The 22,889-nt window shown below is 41.9% G+C and overlaps 1 long non-coding RNA gene and 1 pseudogene across 2 annotated transcripts; both read left to right on the forward strand.

The window, feature by feature from the left end:
* The first annotated feature begins 8,779 nt into the window (after positions 1-8,779).
* LOC103331088 (DEAD-box ATP-dependent RNA helicase 35-like) lies at positions 8,780-11,954 on the forward strand (annotated as a pseudogene).
* A 2,090-nt stretch (positions 11,955-14,044) lies between these two features.
* Positions 14,045-19,196, forward strand: LOC148916800 (uncharacterized). 2 transcript variants are annotated; one of them, XR_016127435.1, is made up of 6 exons: positions 14,045-14,657; positions 14,752-14,821; positions 14,907-14,972; positions 16,012-16,113; positions 17,497-17,551; positions 17,666-19,196. It is a non-coding gene; the product is annotated as an uncharacterized LOC148916800 (long non-coding RNA). The 2 variants fall into 2 exon arrangements; XR_016127436.1 differs by having other exon boundaries at positions 14,046-14,657; positions 17,503-17,551.
* Positions 19,197-22,889: the final 3,693 nt, after the last annotated feature.

Here is a 22,889-nt window from a genome sequence, read left to right on the forward strand (position 1 = left end):
AAAAGGAAAACCGACCACAAAAGCGTGTTGATCAACGGAGCAACACCCCCGAGCGTTACTCAAGATGTACCCCCTTAAACACAAGCAAATGAGCCATCCTGGTAATCGTTGGGAAAGAACTACCACTTCCACGCCAGGGGTGAAATGAGTACCTAGAGGCTTGATATTGCAAGTACCATCGCACATATAGACACTCGATGAAAGATTGTGACCAATTGAAGAAAGAGATCGAAGCGATGGTCAGGAGAGGGAAGTGATATCCGCAATTGGCTGAGGCCACTCATTGGGCGGCGACACCCATAGGTCAAGGAAGTGATATGCCCGTTCACTCGGCCAGGAGACCAGCCACTCCCTCTCTATCTGCGACATGGCACAACCTTCTAAACGAGCTCAGGATAACACCGAGGAATCCATCGTCTTTAGCCCAGACGATGGCTATACTTCTCAACCTCGTAGCAACCCACTAGTCATCTCCGTAGGCATCGCAAATTGCAACGAAAACTAGGTCCTCATTGATGGGGGAAGTTCTTTTAATATTATCTTCACGCCCGTATTTGATCAGCTCGGAATAAATCGGGCTCTGCTCGACAAAAGGACGCCCCCGCTCTACGCTTTTGGATGAACTCAGGTATAGGCCCTTGGCAATATCCACCTCACCCTGACCATAGGGGAATGTCCAAGACAAGTAACTACGGTCGTTAACTTTATGGTAGTCAATTGTCCGACTGCATACAACATAATCTTGGGACGACCAATGCTCACGAAACTCATCCTCACCATCAGTTATAGAACCCTTATGCTGAAATTCAGGACCTCCTATGGTATAAGGACCGTCCAAGTGGACTAGGTCTTAGGATAGAATTGTTACGTCATAGCCCCGAAACAAAAGTCTACCCGAGGCAATACCTTTGTCACTAGCCTCCATCGACCATCGACTCGACACTGTCCTTTCAGTGGCTATTGACCCCGTGATAGCGATCGACCTATCAAGATCACACCAGCTGGCATAGCATGCCAAGACGCCCCGTGTCCTGTTGGAACAGCGAAGCCCTATCAACATTTTGTTCTTCCCCACAATCTCCCAACTCGGATTGAGGTCCAGGGTACTTACCCCATACCACCAAGTACTGCATGCTTTCAATGGAATGAGGGTATGCACCCTCGGCTACATTAACCTCAACACCTTAGTTGGGCTCGTTTTGTAGTGGTCGACCATCCAAGCCCATACCCCTCGATCTTTGGCCGACCCCTCCTAAAAAGCCTCTGCGTGACACTATATTATCAATCGTTGACATTACACCTCCCTACATTGCAAGGGGTAGTGATGATCTTTGCTAACCAATCTGAGCGTACTATTTACACGACTTAAGCTGTTGTCATTTCTGACGCACACTTAGACTAGCCAATCCAAATAGGGAAAAACCTAAGGGCAATCGACTGAGAGAACCTCCTCACATTTCTGCACAACAATATGGATTGCTTTGCATGGTCCCAAGTTGACGTGCCCGAAATTGATCCCCATATCATCACCCACAGCTTGGGGATCGACTCTGGGGCTCGGCCGATCCGACAAAAGCCACGGCCTTATGACAACACCAGATACTCAGCCATGAAAGAGGAAGTTCAAAAACTAAAAAAGGTTAGTTTCGGTTTACGAAGTAGATTACTTGAAGTGGGTGCCAAACGTGGTTATGGTAAGAAAGACACCCGAGAAGTGGAGGATGTGTGTGGACTTTACAGACCTAAATAAAGCCTGCCCCAAAGACAACTTCCCTCTCCCCAGGATCGACCATCTTGTCCATGCCACAGCTGTTTTCGCCCTCCTCAGTTTCCTAGAAGCCTACTCTGGGAACAATTAAATCTACATGGACCCCGCCGACGAAAAGGACACCTCATTCATCACCGATCGAGGGCTCTCCTATTACCGACTCAAGCCCTTCAGCCTTAAAAATGGGGCTGCCATGTACTAGCGGCTTGTGAATCGAATGTTCGCCAAATAACTAGGCTAATCCATCGAAGTATACGTGGATGACATGCTTGTCAAGAACCGCACTACCGACCAGCACTTTGCCTCGCCAAGATGTTCACAGTCCTCCAACAAGTACTGTTGGTGAATCCCGCCAAGTGTGTGTTCGGTGTCGAGTTGGGAAAATTTATGGGGTTCATGGTTAGTCAACGGGAAATTGAGGCCAACCCCGAGAAGATCAGAGCGCTAATCAAAATGGTCCCACCCAGGAACAAGAAAGAAATACAAAGCCTTACGGGGAAGGTAGCCGCCCTCAACTGTTTCATCTTGCAATCCACCGAATGATGCCTACCTTTCTTCAAAGCCATACAGGGGGCACATTAGAACATCGACTGGATGGAAGAGTGCAACGAGGCGTTCTGGAGCCTAAAAATGCGCATGGGATCAGCGCCCATCCTTTCCAAACCCGAGCTTGGTAAGAACCTGGTCCTTGTTAGGGAGACTGGCGCCATACAACGAGCCTTGTATTACGTAAGCCGAGCGCTAAGCCCATACTTTCAGGCTCACCCCATCTCGGCATTCACTAACCAATCGCTCTTACAAGTCCTTCACCGCCTCGAGGTCTCTGGGCGCCTCATTAAGTGGTCTATCGAGCTTAATGTATTCCATATTGACTACAAACCTCGTTCTGCCATAAGAGGACAGGCCGTCGCTGATTTCGTTTAACAATTCACACCAACCGTTCTCTTCACCACCGACTAGACCATCTCGCCCGCCTGGCCACGGACGAGTTCTTGGAGGCCCCTTCCTTATAGGGTCGCGTGGGCGCTAAACATCAGCGGCACTTCTAACCTACACGGAAGTGGTGCGAGATTGTGCTCGCTTCCCAGACGGTGAGATAGAATGTGCCCTCCACTAGATGCCCCTCATCTACTTCTACGGCCAATGAAGTCTCTCCTCCCTATCTTTGACGCCTCGCCGGTTGCAACTCCAAGCCGGCCGACACGATCATCAACAAACACTTGTACAAACGGGGATTTTCCTTGCCCTAGCTGCAATGCGTAACCATTGGGGAAGGCCATGAAATACTCCACGAGATACACCAGGGCATTTGCGGGGACCACTCGGCGTCTAGAGCAATGACAGCTAAAACCATTCATCGAGGCTACTATTGGCCCTCCTTGAAGACCGATGCCCAGCTCCTAGCCTGTAAATGTTGACTGTGTCAACTTTTCTCGAATCAAGCCAATGCCCAAAGGAAAGGGCCATACCAAATTCGCCATCATGGCGGTCAACTACTTCACCAAATGGGTGGAGGCCGAGCTTCTCACCACGATCACTAAAGCACGCGTTCGCAATTTTGGATGAAGAAACATCGTTTGCTGATTCGGCTTACCCCGAATACTTGTCACAGACAATGGTGATCGTTTGACAACATGCGTTTTCGAGAGTTTTGTTCAAATTTTAACATCAGCCTCCGCTTCGCGTCACTAGCACACCCTCAAGCCAATAGCCAAGTTGAGGCCATCAATAAGATCATTAAACGCACCTTAAAAAAGAAGTTGGGAGTCAGGAAAGGTGAGTGGGCTGAACTTCTACCCGAAGTCTTATGACCCTATCGCACCACTTAGTGTACCTCAATGAGCGAAACCCCTTTCTCATTCGCCTTCGGATCCGAGGCCGTAAGACATGTGGAAATTGGCCAACCAACCCGTAGGGTCAAGCGCTACGACTCCCAGCAAAGCGACAAGCAACGTACTCTCGACCTCGACCTCGTGGAAGAAAGATGGTGCCATGTTGAAATGGACCCGCATAGGGCTCGTCAATAGGCCGGGCCGGGCTTTAAAGAGGAGAGAAAAAATACCGGGCTGGGTTTTTTTAGAAAATTTCAAAGCCTAAGCCCGACCCATGGGTCAGGCTTGAGAGAGCCCATTGGGCCGAGCCGAACCTAAACGGGCCTACTTCATTAAAAAAAATCAAAAACTTAATCATAAGGGCATTTTAGTCCAAATTTGATATTAAACTCACTTAATTCCAATATTTTGACATCAAATCAAATTCATAAAACACCCAATAAAGTCACACAACTTAATAAGATTTTTCACAAAAATAATAAAACCAAGTATTATTTTTGAGGTTATTACATAATTAGACCGTAATACGTTTAAAAAAATAATAAGTATCAAAAAAATATTTAAAAAAATAATAATAGTATGAATAAATATGCAAATATTTGGTGATGTGTTCAAGAAAAGCATGATTATATTTGGTGGTACGATTATATTTCGTGATAGGATTATATTTGGTGATGTGATATGTTGTTTATCTTATTTGTGATGTGATATGTTGTTTATCTTATTTATATATATATATAATTGTTGAATTAATAATTGACACAAATTAATGTGCTAATCATCCAATTATAAACTATGAATGAGTAAAGAAAAGTAAATGAAATGAAACAAATTATATGTGTGATTTAAGTGATATAATCCTAAACCTAAACTCTTATTTATGTATAATTATATATGTATGCGGGCCTAAAGGGTCGGGTTTTTGTGGGCTAGCCGGGCCAGGCTTTCTTGGACTTAATCAGGCCGGGCCTATGGCAGCTGACACCTAAGCCCAAGCCTAGCCCTAATGAGGGGGGCCATCTCGAGCCCATAACAGCCGGGTTGGCGGGCCCCATCGCCCCATGAGCCCACGGGACAAATGATGCGGCTTCGACCCGCATTACTATAATGCAAAAGTCTAATCCGGACCTTTCACCCCGGAGACCTAGTTCTATGCAACGTTTTGCCGGCTACCAAGGATTGCTCTGGAACGCTCGGGGCTAACTAGGAAGGTTCGTACCAAGTGGTCGCCATCATCTGACCTAGCATGTACACCCTTACCACGCTCAACGGAAAACCTCCCCAACCCTGGAATGCCGAGCACCACCGCCAGTATTATCCTTAAAAATTCTGTACGCCGTGAACGTCATGGTTCGGGTCGACGTTCATCTGTTTTTTAATATACCTACCTTTTTGTTATTGCTTTAATGGTTACACTTGCACTTAGAGTTTTTGTATTTTCTGGTTTTCCCGATCGGCTGCTCACACGTCAATTCACACACATGGCTAAAATAGCAATTTAAATCATAAAGCATATTACATCACTAAAATGAACAAACACATTTAAATAAACAAACCTGCAAAAGTTACTTAAAACAAAAAATTTCAAATTGTTCAAAATAAATCGAAGAATCGGTAGGATCTAAAAAAAAAATCCATCGGATCTATAAAGAAAAAGTACAGATAAAAGTTTTTTAGTTGTCTTCGACATCGGCAACGGCAAGTCCCGAGGCTTGGCTAGAGGTTCTCGGGTTCAGTTGCGGGAACTTCGGAGGGCTCGGCCACTAGGGCTTGTTCCCTCGCCTTGACCTATCGCCTCATGTTCGTCCTCTTCCCCCTCGCCGACCAAGCCCTCCAGGCTGACCACGAACCCTAGGTATGCCTTTGAATCTTTTCTAACGAGTCAAGGCCGCTTGAGAGCGTGTCGCCCTGGCCCCACACCTCGGTGATTCTAGGAACTGTCCCACATCATCCACGAGGTTGGCAAGCATTCTTCACTTGCCCTCTGCAACCGAACGTTCTCCTCTTTCATTGCATGCCCTCTACCCTCAGCCTCTCCACCACCGTAGCCAGCTCCACCTTTTCTGCTCGGCCAACGCTCTTGTTATTGCTCTCCTCCACCGCTTTCTTAGTTCGGTCCACAACCGCATTGGCCTCCACGTCCCGCTTCCCAATGGATCATGGTGCGCCTAACCGCACCATAATGAGAGAAGAGAACTTGCAAGAATAAAGTCGACCACCATAACAGACACCAAGGGTCGTACAAAAAATCAATAAGACCGAGAGCTTACCCTAACGCTCGGCTCAAAAGCCATGGCTATCAAACCCTCCCATGACATCTCCCTCAAAAGCACCAACCGGGTAGTGTCTAGGAAGTCATTCAGAAGATACGAATGGGTGGACGGCGAGGGCATGACCACTCTCTCTTCCTCTTTCTCCCGTTCCTCTCTCCTCCTCCTTTTAGCTACTGCTAGGCTTTCCTCCTCGACCATTGGCCTCTTCCCCTTGTCCTGCCCACATTGACAAGCGGGGATCGAACCTCTGCTTACCTTACGGCACCACAGGTTCCAGCCCCTTGTTTATCGCTCGGACTGTAGCGTGCCGTTTCGACCCTATCTCGAGGCCCGACGCTCTTCTTGATAACCTCTCCAAAAGCTGCCGAGCTTTGGGTTGTTCCTATCAACCCCATAGCTGCGAGGAGTACACGTTAGCGAGCGACAAATTAAGTTAAAATGAGACATCACAACGAAATTCAGATTGCGCTACTTGCCGGGATCGGATCTAAGAATCTGGACTCTCTCAATGAACTCATCGACAGTAGCTCAGTCACATCACGATCTTGGGGTGGCGGAGCCCGAATCACTTCAAGCCCCTCCGCGTTCGTCGATGTTATGATGCCTCTTCCATAGCACGAACATTGAAAAAATTGTCCTCAGTAGGTCGGGTTCATCTGGTGTGGGGCGACACCTAGGAAAGCCATCCACTTTTGCACGAAGGGTTGCAGGGGCAAACACAACCTGGTTTTAAACATCTCCCAATGTAATGTCACCCAACCCCTTGGAGGTCGGCTTAGTCGATCGTCCTCATGCAACAAAGCGAATATAATGTCTTTCAACATGTCATACTCCCTCCGAACCCTCTCCAGTAGATCGTGAGTCATACGAGTCAGCACCACATTCACTAACCAATCTTCCTCCTCGTAAAAATATGGGTGCGTAGGCACCCAAATCTATAAGAGCATGTCAGCTCCCCCGAGCCACATGCAGTGCTTACCTGTAAAGGCACCTTATCTAAGTCCACCAAGGGCCGATCAGGGTCCTCGGCATCCTCGTCTCCTACCAACTCTGCCTCAACGTTAGGAGCCTCGATATCCAGATGACCCTCAAAATCATTGTCAACCGTCAACTCCGCCCCCATGGCCCTCTCCACCTCAGTCTCCCTCACGACTCGTCCGACGAGCTCGGCACATCAACTACCGAGGGCCCAACCCTAATCCCAGCTCCACGCCTATTGGTGGCCTATCACCTAATCGATGCCAGGCCTCATCCAAAACTCCAAAATTTATCCTACTCCTACTAGACCCGTTATCACCCATCCCACCAAACACATTTAACCCTTTTTCTTCTCTCCCCCTCACTCACCACAGAAGTAAAACAAGCAGAGAAGGAAAAACCTCTCACATGGCTAAGACAACCTCCTCGTAAAGCTCACGTCCCCTCACTAGCTCCTTCCTTGCAAGCACCAACTCGGATTCTCCAAACTCACAACACTAGGAGATATAGGGAAAGTCAAAAAATTCAAATGAGTGAAAATGGAAAAAATTTCCAACTTGCGCTTTATATAGGACCCAACTTGACTTTCCCTACCGTTCGATGTCTCTAATGTCCCTCTGAAGATTGTGACGCGCGGCCAAACCTTTTGGTTCCATCAAATGACGTGCGCCCAAATGTCCTACCAATTCCGTCTTCCCAGGCAATCAATCATGACATTAACAATAAATGGCACATCTTCTAAGCACCTAACACCTGTCCAAACGTTTCGACTGTCCGAGGCAAGATACCTCTTATCTGGGGAGTTGGGGCTAGCTCGACCGATAGGTTGCAGGACAAACTCGGCAAGACCGACTGGGCCAATAGAGTGCCCGACCGCTCGGCCCCAAACAAATCAACACAGCCAAGCGAACCATTAGATCTGCCTTTTATTGGGCAAACACTTGTGATGGACAACTCCCTACCCAAGGAGACTTGCCTAGAGAGTTGGGGGACTTGTTGACGTTCAGTACTCACCGAGCCCATCTGCCCAATAAAAGTACGACACATAGACCTCGTATGACACACCAAAGAAAACAAGAAAACCATTCTCTCGGCCTTGGCCTCCGAGCTGCCTCTTAGAGATCGAAAGGATGTAAGCCACCCGCGTCGATGACAAGACCCTTTCCGACCACCGATCCGTTGCGTCTCATAAAGCTTGCCGCCGTCCCTTCTAAAGCCAGGTGTCCGCCACCCAAGTCACCACCTCACTAGATGGGACTATCACTGTGTGTGCAAAAAGGCTACTCTGCCCAGGCACCGCCCCAAAGCTCTTTTTCCCCCAAGGATCATCTTAATATATTTGCACTCTCTGATGTTATCCACTTCATTGTTTGTGGTTTCAACACCAACCAAATGAAGTTATAACTACAAGTAGATCATCACCTGACCATAGAGTATATAAAAATCACACTGCCTGATTGCGGTGGAGAATAGATCTGAATCTTGTCGTTTACTGTAAGGCAAGAACTCTTTAATTTGTGAATAAGGTCTGATAAAATTGGATACTTGACAGGTTTGAGTTTATGTTGTAGCTTCGTCCAATACATTTTTCGAGATCGAGGTTTCCCTCCTCTCTTTACTATCATTCAGTTTGCTGCTCATTTCCATTGGCGTCATTTTTGTTTCAAGATCCTTTGGGGATTGCTGAGTTGTTTGATAGTCATTGGTCTGATCATGAGCTTACTGAATTGCTGGCTGTCTATTAAACGAGTGTTTGTTAGTAGTCTGTTAATGAAGTAATTAATCAATAAATAAGATTTAGAAAATAAAGAAATATGAGAATTCCTGATTTCTTTTTCATTCTTGAATTCCTAATTTCTTTTTCATTCTTCTACTCTCTCTTATCTTTCTATCTCTTTCTTCCTCTATTGTTATCACCCCTCTCGAGTATGACTCGTAAGTCCACTCAATCAAACACCATGCGTACTCGTGTCGAAGTTTTGGAGACCTTTCTTGCGGAGCTAATGGTTAATTTTGATTGGCTCCATTCTAAGTTTGATCAGCTTCATAAGGGCTTCTTGGACAAAGCCGACTTTACTGTTCATCCTCTTCTCGATGACGATGTCAATTATCATCGCTATGATGCTCCGAGTCGAATTTTGGTGAGTTCGCCATTAATTTTTTTATTTTGCTGTGATAGCTGATTTCTAAGTTTGATCAGCTTCGAAAGGACTTCTTAGACAAATCCGACTCTACTGTTCATCCTCTTCCCGATGATGATGTTGATGATTGTCGTCGTGATGCTCCAAGTCGAATTCCGATGAGTCCGCCATTTATTTTTATTTTAAACGTTTGCTGTGATAGCTGATTTCTAAATTTGATCAGCTTCGTAAAGATTTCTTGGACAAAGCCGACTCTACTGTTCATCCTCTTCCTGATGACGACGTTGGTGATCGTGGCCGTGATGCTCCGAGTCGAATTCTGGTGAGTCCGCCATTAATTTTTATTTATTATTTTGTGATGATAGCTGATCATACTTAGAAACTCTAGTCCAAACCCTGACATATAAATTAAGGGGCTCCATTCCTAAATTTTCCTTCCCTTGCCTCTATGCAATATGGAACTTAAATTTGGTTCTAATTTGCATTTATCTTTCTTACAGAATATGAAAAAAATGCTGCAACAAGAGAAAAAGACATTAATGATTAGAAAGCATTGGAATATCGTAGTTAATGAGGAAGATGTTCCACCACCTGTTGCAAGTTTCAAGGAGATGGGGTTTCTAGAACTAATTTTTGAGGCGTTGAAAGCCAAGGGCATTGTTCAACTGACCCAAATTCAGGTGCAAGGTCTTCCAGTGATTTTATCTCAGAGGGATATGATTGGTGTTGCATCTACAAGCTCAGGAAAGACATTGGTTTTTGTGTTGCCATTGGTTATGCTGGCATGTCAAGCGGAGAGTATGATGCCAATTTTATCAAATGAAGGGCCTATTTGTCCATCAGGGGAGCTTGCGAAGCAGATTTATGTAGTGGAAGGATTTCTTACTCCCGTGAGATAGGCAAGATATCCAGCAATAAGGTCTTTATTATGTATTGGTGGTGTGGGTATGAAGTCATAGTTGGAGACTGTGAATGAAGGTGTTCATATTGTTGTTGCTACTCCTAGGAGGTTGATGGAGGGATGGCAACGGGTCGGGTAGGAGCCGGGTATGACAATACCATCCCTGTCCCGGTCTCCATCCTGCCCCATCCTAAACCCATCCTGTTTAATAGGTTTTGGGAATCCTGTCCCGTTCCGTCGGGGACTATCCCCATACCCGCCCCAAATCCCTGATTTTTTTTTTTGCATAAAAAAATATTTGTCATACATTTTAACATTAAGTTTCATATTAAATTATCATTCAACACATCCAAATTAATTATAAAGTTCAACTCAGCTATTCAAAATCACATCAATATGAAATTCTAGAAAAGGTTATGAAGAATTAGGAGATGGAGGTTAACTTAGGGTTAAATATAAATATTATAATTATTTATTTAAATATAAACATTTATATTTTTGGGTCGGGTTCGGGGATGGGGACGCCAATACCATCCCCTTCCCATACCCGTCGGGGATTTTTTAAGTTCGGGATCCTCGTACTCGATACCCGTTTGGCCTCGAAATCTCCCCCCGTTAGGGTTAGGGACTCGGCCCCGCGGGGATTTTTGTCATCCCTAGATGGAGATACTCAAACTGAAAAGAATGAATCTGGATCATTGCAGATATCTAACTTTGGATGAGGCTGATAGATTGGTGGGCTTTGAGGATGATATCAAAGAAGTTTTCGACCACTTTAAAGGTCAACACCAAACTCTTTTATGTTCAACCGCCATGCCCACACAAATTCTGAACTTTGTTGAAGGTGCTTTGCTAAAACCTGTCACTTTAAACACGGGAACAACTAGAGCTGCAAACCTTAGTGTGCCTCAGCAGGTTGTGCTTGTGCAGGAAGGGGCCAAGTTTGTCTACCTTCTTAAGTGTCTACAAAGATTGCACCGCCTGTTCCAATCTATTGTGTTGATGGCGCTGGTGTAAATGGCATTATGTTATTTCTTCTGATGAAAGGAGTGGAAGCCGTAGGAATTCATGCAGGGATAAATCAGAAAGAGAGAGTATGCCATTTTTTCATTCAAGGCAAGGAAGAAAGATGTATTGGTTGCCACTGATGTTGTCTCAAAAGGTTTATATTTTTTGGATGTTGAGCATGTCATCATTTAAATATAAACATTTATATTTTTGGGTCGGGTTCGGGGATGGGGACGCCAATACCATCCCCTTCCCATACCCGTCGGGGATTTTTTAAGTTCGGGGATCCTCGTACTCGATACCCGTTTGGCCCCGAAATCTCCCCCCGTTAGGGTTAGGGACCCGCCCCGCGGGGATTTTTGTCATCCCTAGATGGAGATACTCAAACTGAAAAGAATGAATCTGGATCATTGCAGATATCTAACTTTGGGTGAGGCTGATAGATTGGTGGGCTTTGAGGATGACATCAAAGAAGTTTTCGACCACTTTAAAGGTCAACACCAAACTCTTTTATGTTCAACCGCCATGCCCACACAAATTCTGAACTTTGTTGAAGGTGCTTTGCTAAAACCTGTCACTTTAAACACGGGAACAACTAGAGCTGCAAACCTTAGTGTGCCTCAGCAGGTTGTGCTTGTGCAGGAAGGGGCCAAGTTTGTCTACCTTCTTAAGTGTCTACAAAGATTGCACCGCCTGTTCCAATCTATTGTGTTGATGGCGCTGGTGTAAATGGCATTATGTTATTTCTTCTGATGAAAGGAGTGGAAGCAGTAGGAATTCATGCAGGGATAAATCAGAAAGAGAGAGTATGCCATTTCTTCATTCAAGGCAAGGAAGAAAGATGTATTGGTTGCCACTGATGTTGTCTCAAAAGGTTTATATTTTTCGGATGTTGAGCATGTCATCAGTTATGACATGCCAGCACATGTTGAAGACTATGTCGAGAGGATAGGACGAACGGTAAGATGGGGAAAGAAGGGAATAGCAACCGTATTTAAAAACAAGAATCATAGTGAGACAACACATGCGAGATCAGATGAAAACTTGAGCTGAATATATCACCAGATGTATTGTCAACACAAGTTATAGCTAATCCAAGGATGAAAACTTGAGCTAATACATTTTTTGGTCAGAAAAGGCTAGCAAAGTATATTACCTAATGGGTTGATGCCTGCTGAATTTCACAGATATTTTCATAACTTTTATTCTAAACATAACATTCTCGTAAAAGGGTTCCTCATCGGAATTAACAATACCTAGTATTATGAGTTTCCCATGTTCATTCTAGATTCTTTTTGAAATCAAGATCTGCATGGTTTACCTACAAGGCTTAGTTACTCCTCACTAGTACATGAATGAGATCATAATTCCCAGGCTTAGTTTTCTTACTTGCATCATTTTTTGTAATGTAAGGGGTAGAAGATGTCCTCAGAAAGCTTCTTCACTTGTCCATGGCTGTAATTTTGCAATCAGCAACACCTTGAAGAATGAAAACTCAACAGACTTTAAGAAAAAAGATAAAAACAATGTATTGAAATCCAAAAACGAAAATTACCCTTTTGAGAAATACGTCTAAATTTGGCCCAATTTGCCATATCTTTTTTCAACCCCTTTTGTTTTGTAACCATTTTGAGAGAAATGAGGAAAAACCAAGGCACCGATGCACCTAAGTACATGTGAGCAACTATTCATTTACAATCGTGGGATTATGCTTGGCCAGATCTAACAGCTTAAAATATGTGATACATTAAAAAAAAAAAGGGGGTTATCTACTGTAGACGTCCCTAAACTTGGCCTCTAGTTGCAATTGGGTCCATGAACTTTTTTCTTAGGCAATCAATAATAGTTCCAATTGGGTCATACTATCCAAGTCTGTCAATTTGTCCGTCAAAATGAGGGGTAAAAACATCCTTTTGAGTTGCAGAGGTAATTGTTCTAAGGGTTTTTATTGTAAATGTCCCTGAACTTTGCTCTCAGTTGTAATTGGGTATGTGAACTTCTTTTTTAGGGAAATTACATCATTTAACTCAACAAGTAGTTCCAATTGAGTCCTACCATAATAGAGCTAAAAACTTAGAAACCACAAAAGATGGGTTTGAGGCAAAAGTCGAAGACCGACGGCTAGCGAAGAACTTCTCGATCTTCTCCACGTCAGTTATAGTGATTTCGAAGGTGTTGTTGGATTTGGCCACATCAACCAACGCCCTAGCGTAGCTGGCTATTCTGTGGCGTTCATTCTGGAATCTGAGTTTAAGGGGTGGGCTAAGGAGGGGGAATGAACTGCGGGAGAGCGGGAGAGATAGAAAGGGAGGGCTGAGAGAGAGAGAGGGATGGATTCTATTTCGGCAGGACTCAATTAGAACTACTTGTCGAGTTAAAGGATGTAATTGCCTAAAAAAAAAAAGTTCATGGACCCAATTGAAACTAGGATTAAAGTTCAGGGACGTCTACAGTTAAAAACCCTTAAAACAATTACCTATGCACCTCAAAAGGACGCTTTTACCTCTCATCTTGACGGACAAATTGACAGACTTGGATGGCAGGACCCAATTGAAAGAACTTATGAAGTTGAAGGATGTAATTGCCTCAAAAAAAAGTTCACATAACCAATTACAACTAGGGGCAAAGTTCAGGGACGTCTACAGTTAAAAACCCTTTTAAAAAAACCTCATTTTCAACTTCTTGACCCGTTTTGAGTGGACAATTCTTTTGCTCTACGCATTCACTTCATCTATGCATATTCCTTCAAAATGCTTTTTATTTTTATTTTTATCCTTTAAAATGCTCTTAGAAAGTCATGTCCGGCGCTTCTAATACAAAAACCCGCACACATCTTGGCGTGCAAGAGGCCTCGAAATTCCAAAAGCAATTGTAAAGCCAGGGTTTTAAATTGTAGCTGAACTCCAAAACCCCAAAATAGCGCCTTTAGCCCTATCTCTATGAAACCCTCAGTCTCCCCCCAAACCCCTACCATGGCCCTAGCTTCCAGTCAGTGGCGGAGCCACAGTGGAGTTAGTGGGGTCGCACAACCTCTTGGAAGCCATGGAAATCAGCTTAGAAGTCCCTTGGAGTCGCTGGTCGACGAAATGACTGAAAGAAGGAAGGTTTGCAGCTGGAGAAGAAGAAGGGAGGGTATGCTGCACGCGGGGCTGTTTTTTTTTATTTAAAACAACTTGAGCAAAACGGTGTCGTTTTGGGCCAGATCTGAAACGTAAAAAAATAAAAAAAAAGCCCAGCGCATGTCCTCCTTCACAGCAGCGATTCCTCCATTCTCAACCCCAAAATTCTTTTGTTTTCTCTTCCAAACCCTAAGTTCCCAACTCCCCCGAGCCCTCAACTCCATCTCCTCCCTTGCTACCGCCACTAAATTTTTACTTGGACTTTTAATGTTCGCCTTTCTTCCTCCATCCTCCGCTACCGCCTCGCTGCCCCACTCTACCCGACCCGATTTTCCAGTCTCCGTCACAACCTGTCGGAGCTCCGCTTCCTGTCCGCATCGTCCTCCCGTCCCGGGACCCACATCCGCCCAATCAAAGAGAGGCTCCAGGACGACCCCTAAAAGGAGTACCCAAGCGAGGGACAGAACGGGAATGGAAGTGTGCTGGTCAAGGACACAAGTGAGAACAGCGAAGACAGAATCGTTCGTGTTGAGCTCCACAAGGAGGCCACTGAAGCGTACATGGTCTACGCTATGTCTGTTCCGCTCGGCAGCGCCCTGCCGGATGACGGTTTGAAGCCGGTGCACCGTCGTATTTTGTGAGTGATGTTTGGTTCCCGAGAAAATTTCCTGGGAAGAACGTAATTTCTGTGAGTGATGTTTAATTTGTTCTGTATTGTTCTCAAATTACAGGTATGCAATGCATGAATTGGGGCTTGCATCTTGAAAACCGTTCAAGAAATGTGCTAGAGTTGTTGGAGAGGTTAGTAATCAGAGGCTTTCTGTTTCTTTTGTATGAATCCACAATATTTATATTTACGATTAAGATAGAAAATGCTTTGATGCAGGTTCTAGGAAAATTTCATCCCCATGGTGACACTGCTGTCTATGATTCCTTGGTGCGAATGGCTCAGGTAACAATAACTTTTTCTATTAACCAATATGTGAATTCATTACATAGAAGTAAAAACGGATAAGCTAGTAGCAAATACGAAAAATACTTCAACCTCTGAAATCTTTTTTTTTTTTTCTGGATGGCCTCCCTGTAGTGTTCCTTTTTTCTCATTTGTTACATTGTTTTAGTTTTCCCAGCTGTAGGAGTTAGTTTCTTTAGAATAAATCTGAAACAGTGCGATATATTCTTTCTTTGTTTGCGGATATTTGAGTGCTGTCATCTTGTGTTAACCATGTCTTCTCTGGATGATGTAGGTTTTTTGAAAAGTGTAATTATAATGGTTATAGAAAAATACTCTGTGCAACTTTTTGTAATTTGGCTGGAGAGGAGTAATAAGATTTTTGTGAATTATAGTGGTGTGGGGATGGAGGTATTATGGGGTAAAGTACGATTTTGGTCTTAACTCTGGGCTTCTGTGTCTTCGAGTTTTGGAAAGCACCTGTACAGTCCAATCTGTTTTTGGGGTTCCAATTGTGAGAGAAATAGTACTGTTTTCAATTAATCTCGTTTTGCTGCTCCTGTTATGTTGATGTTTTGTTTTCGTGGACAATCCATCCGTGGATATATTTATTTTGTTTTTCAATAGATTTTTTCTTACCATAAAAAATAAATAAATAAATGCATCTTTAGGCATCCATGGCTGGAAATTAAATACCAAAGAGCTTTTGATGGATGGAACAATCAATTTGGAGAATGGAAGCTCAACATCATTGATAATTCTTTGAATGGACAAGCACCATCAGTTGCTGCCTCTTTTCATGTTCTATCTCTATGTTTATTTGCTGTATATACTAGGCGATGCCCCTTATTGTCTTTAATAAAATTTCGTCACTTCTTTTTTGGAAAAAAAAATCCTTGTATCAAATAATTCCAACTTTCTGGATTCTACTCCATTTCTTTTTGAACCTTTTGTCTTTGGAAATATTAATTTAGATCACATTATAATTAGTTATTTAGTTCACATGGTCTCCTGATTGCTTTGAAATTTCATTTTCCAGGATTTCTCCCTACGATTCCCACTAATTCAAGGGCATGGGAATTTCGGGTCGATTGATGATGATCCTGCAGCTGCCATGCGTTACACAGAGTGCAGATTGGAGGTATGTTCAGATATTTTAGTTACTTTGAACACCGTATGCGTTCTTAATAATCATGATATTGAAATGAATATTAAGATCTTTAGGTTATATGCTATTCCAGAAACAGGGCAACCTCTCTCTCTCTCTCATCCCCCTTCCCGCTCTATGTAGTGATGTTGTAAGTAATTTTTAGTGCTCTAAAAGGCCAAAGATCTTGTTCCAGGGTGTTTATTTAATGCCTATTGGCAGAGTGTGAACATGCTGCAGTGTTTGTTTAATGCCTATTGCACAAATCCAGGGAGTATAGGGGGATCCATTGTTCAATTTTTATTTATTTTTATTTATAATTTTGCCGTGGCCAGCTGTTTTACAAGTCTTTGTGCCACATAGCTGGTTGTCCAAGTAAATGTGTCATCATGAATAGTTTCCCTCATCATCAATAGGTTATAACAATAAACGTCATTATTTAAATTCAATTCAGGTCTCAAAAAATCTCTTATTTCTAACTTTTACAGTGAACTTTATGCTGTGATACTGTGTTAGACATGCAGATATATATGGTGCATTAATTCCCCCTTTTGGAAACTAATTTTATAAAGAAAATTAAATTAGACCATTGTCATTGAATTAAATAGTTTTAGTAAAAAACTGAGCTGTAATAAAAATATCCCAAATATTGGTAGAGGTGTACAAGGATTGTATGATAAAACTAAACACAAAGCCATCGTTTTGAAGGCTCCGGGCCTGTTGGTTTTTCATTTGATTTGTTTCAACATTGTTGGGAATTGGGATATTTTGGAGGCAAATTCAATGAAAGCCTTTGAAATGTTCCAAAAGGATGGGTGATAAATGCAATAACCTATTAGACATACACATGCCTTATTGCAATGGCAAAATGTTAAATGGGAAAGAATAAATTTACGCCACTGAGTTTGGTTTCCAGCTTGAATGAAGTACTTTATAAGGTGTTGTTTTTGAGATTGGAGTAGGTTTTGGGAAATACAAGTGGACAAACACAAGGTAATTTTGTGAAGGTGTGGAATACCTGTCCATTGCAGTAAGCTGCCATTTTTTTCCTTGAAGAAAACAGAAATGTCAGTGAAATATTGCCAATATCACTAGAAGGTAGCCTTAGAAATTTATGGTATTAGGAATTTGTTTAGATATGATCCACATAGTGGTGGAACCAAGAAGCATGTGTACAGTGTAGCCTTCATTGCAATGCCACCCATAATGATATTAATTAACGATCCGATTGGATCAATTTCTTCGCTCAAAATGATTCTGGTGTTACTAAATTATGGCTTTCCATTGTTCTAGAAGTACACCATATTTTCTTGATTGAACTTTCTTGCTCAAATGATTCATCACAATGCTTGGATTTTCATTTGGTATTTTGTCTAGTCACAGTATTCATGATGGGCAACCTAAGCAGATGGGTCTAAAGGAGTTGCTGCAGGTGACTACTTAAGTTTAATCTCTTTATTGGATTTATTTGATATTGTAGCATCTTTGCTAAGCACCCTAAGACTCCCCCCATCTAATAACCCTTGTATGTTATGTCATATATCAGATTCTAAACACGCGTCCAAAGGATCAAGAGCTCTGGGGACTTTCGTATGTTATGCCATATATCATATTCTAAACAAGCGTCCAAAGGATCAAGATCTCTTTATTGGAAGGTAAAACTATTGTATCATATTTATCAAGTGACTCAAAATTCAAATTTACTAAGTAATCAGAAAGGTGGTAAAAAAAAATAAAAATTATGCTGTAAGGATCCATAATTGGCACATTTGGTGCTTCTAGTTTTGCCTATGGAACAAACACCAATCTGGTCAAACTTGAGGTTTTAGTAATAGGGGAGTATGATACCTTGCGTTTCTTAAGGGAAGCTCTTTCTAGAGTCACGTTGGACATGAGTTTGTTGGAAACTAGGCTAGTGTTTCATTATTCATACAAAGATACCCCTTTTATGGTATCTTGTGATGCACTTGAGCATCCTAACATGATCGTTATGGACCACAGCTTTGTTGTTCAATTAGGTTAGGTAAAATCAAGATACATGTGGACGGATGACGTGGGAAGAAGTGGGGCCCGGAGGTTGGTGTGACGGTGGTTACAGTGGTGTGGGCTGGTCATGTAGAGGACGAAGAATTGAATGCTTTAAGTGAACAATGGAAACAAGGTGGCAAAATAACTTCTCCTTTTCTTGGGCTGATTGATGCTGTGTTCTTAGGGGAGTAGCACGATGATCTAGAAGAGATTGCCCCTCTACTTTGGAGCTGCTTTGACTTCGCAAAAGGGAGGAAGGACAAAGAGTCTACTTAGTAACTGCTCGGCCGCACAAAAGAGAGGAGGGATTTGACTTTTCAATTAGCCCAGTAAAAGGAGAAGTTATTTTGCTGCCTTGTTTCCATTGTTCCTCAAAGCATTCAGTTTTTCGTCCTCCACATGACTAGCCCACACCACTGTAACTACTGTCACATCAACCCCCGGTCCCCACTTCTTCCCATGCCATCCGCCCACAAGTATCTTGATTTTACCTCTCCCTAACTGAACAACAAAGCTATGGTCCATAACGATCATGTTAGGACGCTCAAGTGCATTACAAGATACCATGAAAGGGGTATCTTTGTATAAATAATGAAATGCTAGCCTGGTTTCCAACGAACTCAAGTCCAACGTGGCTCTCAAAAGAGCTTCCCTTATGAAACGCAAGGTATCATACTCCCCTACTACTAAAACCTCGATTTTGAGCACTTCGTTGTTTGTTCCATGGTCAGAATTGGAAGCACTAAATGTGTCAATTATGGATTCTTGCAACATAATTTTTTTAAGTTAACAACCTTTCTGATCACTTAGTAAATTTGAGTCGCTTGATAAATCTGATGCAACAATTTTACCTTCCCAACAGTTCAAGAAGACAGCCCAAAGGCAAAAACTCCATGATTGTAGCAGTTGAACACCTTCGGCATTTTCCAGTACCTTAATACCATCCTCACTTGCATGCTGAAACTGCAAGTATTCTTCCTTCCTTTTTTAAATTGTAAACAATGAGAATCCTAACACTGATATTAAAGCAAGTGTTCTTTCAACTCTAACTTTAACCTCGAAATATATAACAGTGAGCATAGCCCTCTCAAGATAAAAGTGGTAATAACCACAATAAGAACCTGTATGTCTCCGCACACTATTGGAGCTTCAAAGGTATACAACTTATCACCAGTGGCAACATCCCAAATCTGCAAACAGATAACCATGATGTTTGCAATTGCAGGCCATAGCCTTATCCATCGCAAGGAAGGAAAATGCCATACAAACCAAACCTTAATTGTCTTGTCCTCTCCACAATTTATGATGCATAATTGTTTGTTTATATGCGAGTTAAAGCAAGATCGCTAACATTACCGACATGAGCATCTATCTGGCAGAATTTCATTAAAAAAATTTGATCAACATATAAGTAATTACAGTCTTGAAAAAAAATGGATAGTTGTAAACAGCCAAGAAACCTTGTTTGTACCCAAATCAGGTTAAACAGTAGTAGCAATCACAATTGTAGAAATCGTAAGAGTCACTATATGAAATTAAAAAAGGAAAAGAGAAAGAACCTCTAGGTGGTTCTGTAAATCGTCACCACCATTGACAGGAATATAGTTGCAGTAAATTCGTGGAATAGGCAATGCTTGAAATAGAAGTTGGGCAAAAAGTAAGAAGAACAAAAAACTATTCGTAATAACCTGATCTGTGAACTTCAACAATTTCCCCCCTATTAACCAGAAACTGTAATTTACTTTTTCTCATGCATGTAAGGCACACCAAACAGTACGTAAACTAAAATGAATCATGGGAAGTAAGTCCCCTTGAACATACCAAGATGGGAATCAGGACTCCAAATAACCAGAAACAAGCTTTTCCCTGCCGCCTACGTCGCATATTGTTACGCAGGCAATATTTGTTCCAACTGAAATTGGAAGGAAAAAATAATAAATTTAAATCCAGAAACCATACAACAAGAGGATAAGATCAAAGAGAATAAATTCTGGCACGAGCAAACCGAGAGCAGAGTGTGTTGCACCGGATGAAACTCCATGCTAGTGACAGGTGAACCTTGACTCAAATTGACAACAACAGTCTTGGGCAAGTCCTCAAAAGAGTGAAGGGTATGGATGTTTGTGGAAAGAAATTAATAGACAGACCTGCAAAGGTAAAAGGGAGGTCAGGTTGCAAGGAAGCTGGATTATTATGCATAATCTCGAGGATGTAGGAAAGATAAATGTAGTTGAGGCAAAAAGAAAAACAACTTTAAGATTAAAACACATATTGCACAGAGAATAGGAACACTAACAACTACATTACTTTCAAGATCTTGTTTCAATAAGAAAAAATGCAAAAGAAAACAAAAATTTAAGAAGTGAACCATAATCCGTAATAGACAGATTGACAGAGTGGAACCGATATACGAATAACAAAATAGAAGAAAGGAAGAGCGAGTGGGACGTCATCTGATGTCCCCAGCACTCTTGATCCTTTGAACACCTCTTCAGAATCTGCAATATGACAGAACATTGCTGGGTTGTTGGTTGGAGTCGTCCTAGATAGCTTTAGAAAAGATGCTACCATATCAAATAAATCAAGAGCAAAACAGAACTTAGTTGCAAAAGTGAAATTAAATGAAAAGAACGCAGCCCTTACCCCCTCTCGCATCTGTAATTCCACCCACATCCGAACCCCATGGATTCCATGTAAATAATTGCTTGTAGGTAATAGGCCTCCACATCAACCTTGCATCCTAATAACACATTCCCCCATCCTCATGCACTGGTCGGAACTTCAGAAACCACAACCAATGTCAATACCACAGAGTTTTGAGTTTTTCATGTTTGCAAACTAAAATTATTTTACAAACTAGCATTTTAATCATTTAACACACAGAATTAGGTATCATGATATTAAGGAAACTCCATCTCATATTGCAATCATTTTCAGTTTCCGTTTAGTAATTTAAGACAACATTCTATACGTTTGACATTCGCAACATAACGCCCTATTGTGTACTGACTTGTTCTAACAGAAATACAAAGTAAATATTATCAGATGTTTCGCTGGAAAACTGGTACTTTTTACTACTCACATGTTATTTGAACATTTCCTAGCAATACAGTGTTGGCGTGACTTGTGGATATTGACTTACTTTCCTTACACACCAAGGATTCCTATTTTATTTGTAATTGATTTACTTTAATTCCTGATTTCCAACTGTAAATAGATTTAGGAATTTATTATTTACTTGCCCATTCAGGTTTTGTTGTAATATAAATATGACCTCCTACAAGGAGAAGAATACATAGAAAATTCCCACAAACAAATATTCTCTCATAGTTTTCATATTTTAGCATACAGTACCATCAGTAATAAATTCATAAGCATAAAGAAAATATTGAAAGAAATTAAATAAGCCAGATAATAAGAAACCATACAAGCATTCTTCGGAACTGTTGGACTGATCAGTCCAACAGCTGTTTAGTGTGGACCACAGGAGTTAGCCATCCCTTCAGTGACAGATGCCATAAAAGGTGCTGGCGGAGGCTGAACTAGCGGACAATGAAATATATTAAATAAACATACAAATAAAAATCGGTACTAAGTAGACTCTTTGCCCTTCTTCTCTTTTGCAAAGTCAAAGAAACTCCACAAATAGAGGGGAATCTCTTTTAGATCATCAAGTTGCTATCTTAGGAACATAGCATCAATCAGCCTAGGAAAAGGAGAAGTTATTTTGCCGCCTTGTTTCCATTATTCCCTCAAAGCATTCAATTTTTCGTCCTCCACATGACCAGACCATACCACTGTAACCACTGTCACATCAACCCCCGGTCCCCACTTCTTCCCATGTCATCCGCCCATAAGTAACTTGATTTTACCTCTCCCCAACTGAACAACAAAGCTGTGGTCCATAACGATCATGTTAGGATGCTCAAGTGCATTACAAGATACCATGAAAGAGGTATCTTCGTATGAATAATGAAATGCTAGGCTGGTTTCCAACGAACTCAAGTCCAACGTGGCTCTCGAAAGAGCTTCCCTTATGAAATGCAAGGTATCATACTCCCCTACTACTAAAATCTCGATTTTGAGCACTTCGTTGTTTGTTCCATGGGCAGAATTGGAAGCACTAAATGTGTCAATTATGGATTCTTGCAACATAATTTTTTTAGTTAACAACCTTCCCGATCACTTAGTAAATTTGAAATTTGAGTCACTTGATAAATCTGATGCAACAATTTTCGAGTAATTTTGTATCCCATGACATGAGTGTTATCTATATAAATTATTTTAGACAAAAAGAAAAGTCGTCATTTTGTATTGTGATTGTTGGTTAATTTGATTTGTTGAATTTCAACTATATCTGCATTTCTTGGTTGTACTATTGAATTTTGTTGTAATTGTTCTATAGCGGCTAGTTAAATTCAGAGATTATACAATGCTTTTATGTGTGTCTTTTTCAGGATGATTGAAATTAAATTTGATGTGGACCTCGAATGGTTTCTCTCAAATAAGGTTTGTGGTATATCTATTCCACAATCTCTTGAAAAGACTTGTGTAAACTGAAAAACCAAGAAAGAAGAAAATTGAGCCCTTTAACTCACCAATGTGGTGTAAGCAAAAGGTCCTCCAATAACTAAGTCAGAATGAAAATATGCGATCCAAAAGAACTAAGGTTCTTCGTTGTAGGAACATTTACCAATGTCTGGGTGACTACTTTCTTGTTGTTGAAGGATACGTGATGCAAC

Source organism: Prunus mume, linkage group LG5 (assembly GCF_029339155.1).
Source record: "Prunus mume cultivar Tortuosa linkage group LG5, ASM2933915v1, whole genome shotgun sequence".
In the NCBI taxonomy this organism is placed as follows: Eukaryota; Viridiplantae; Streptophyta; class Magnoliopsida; order Rosales; family Rosaceae; genus Prunus; species Prunus mume.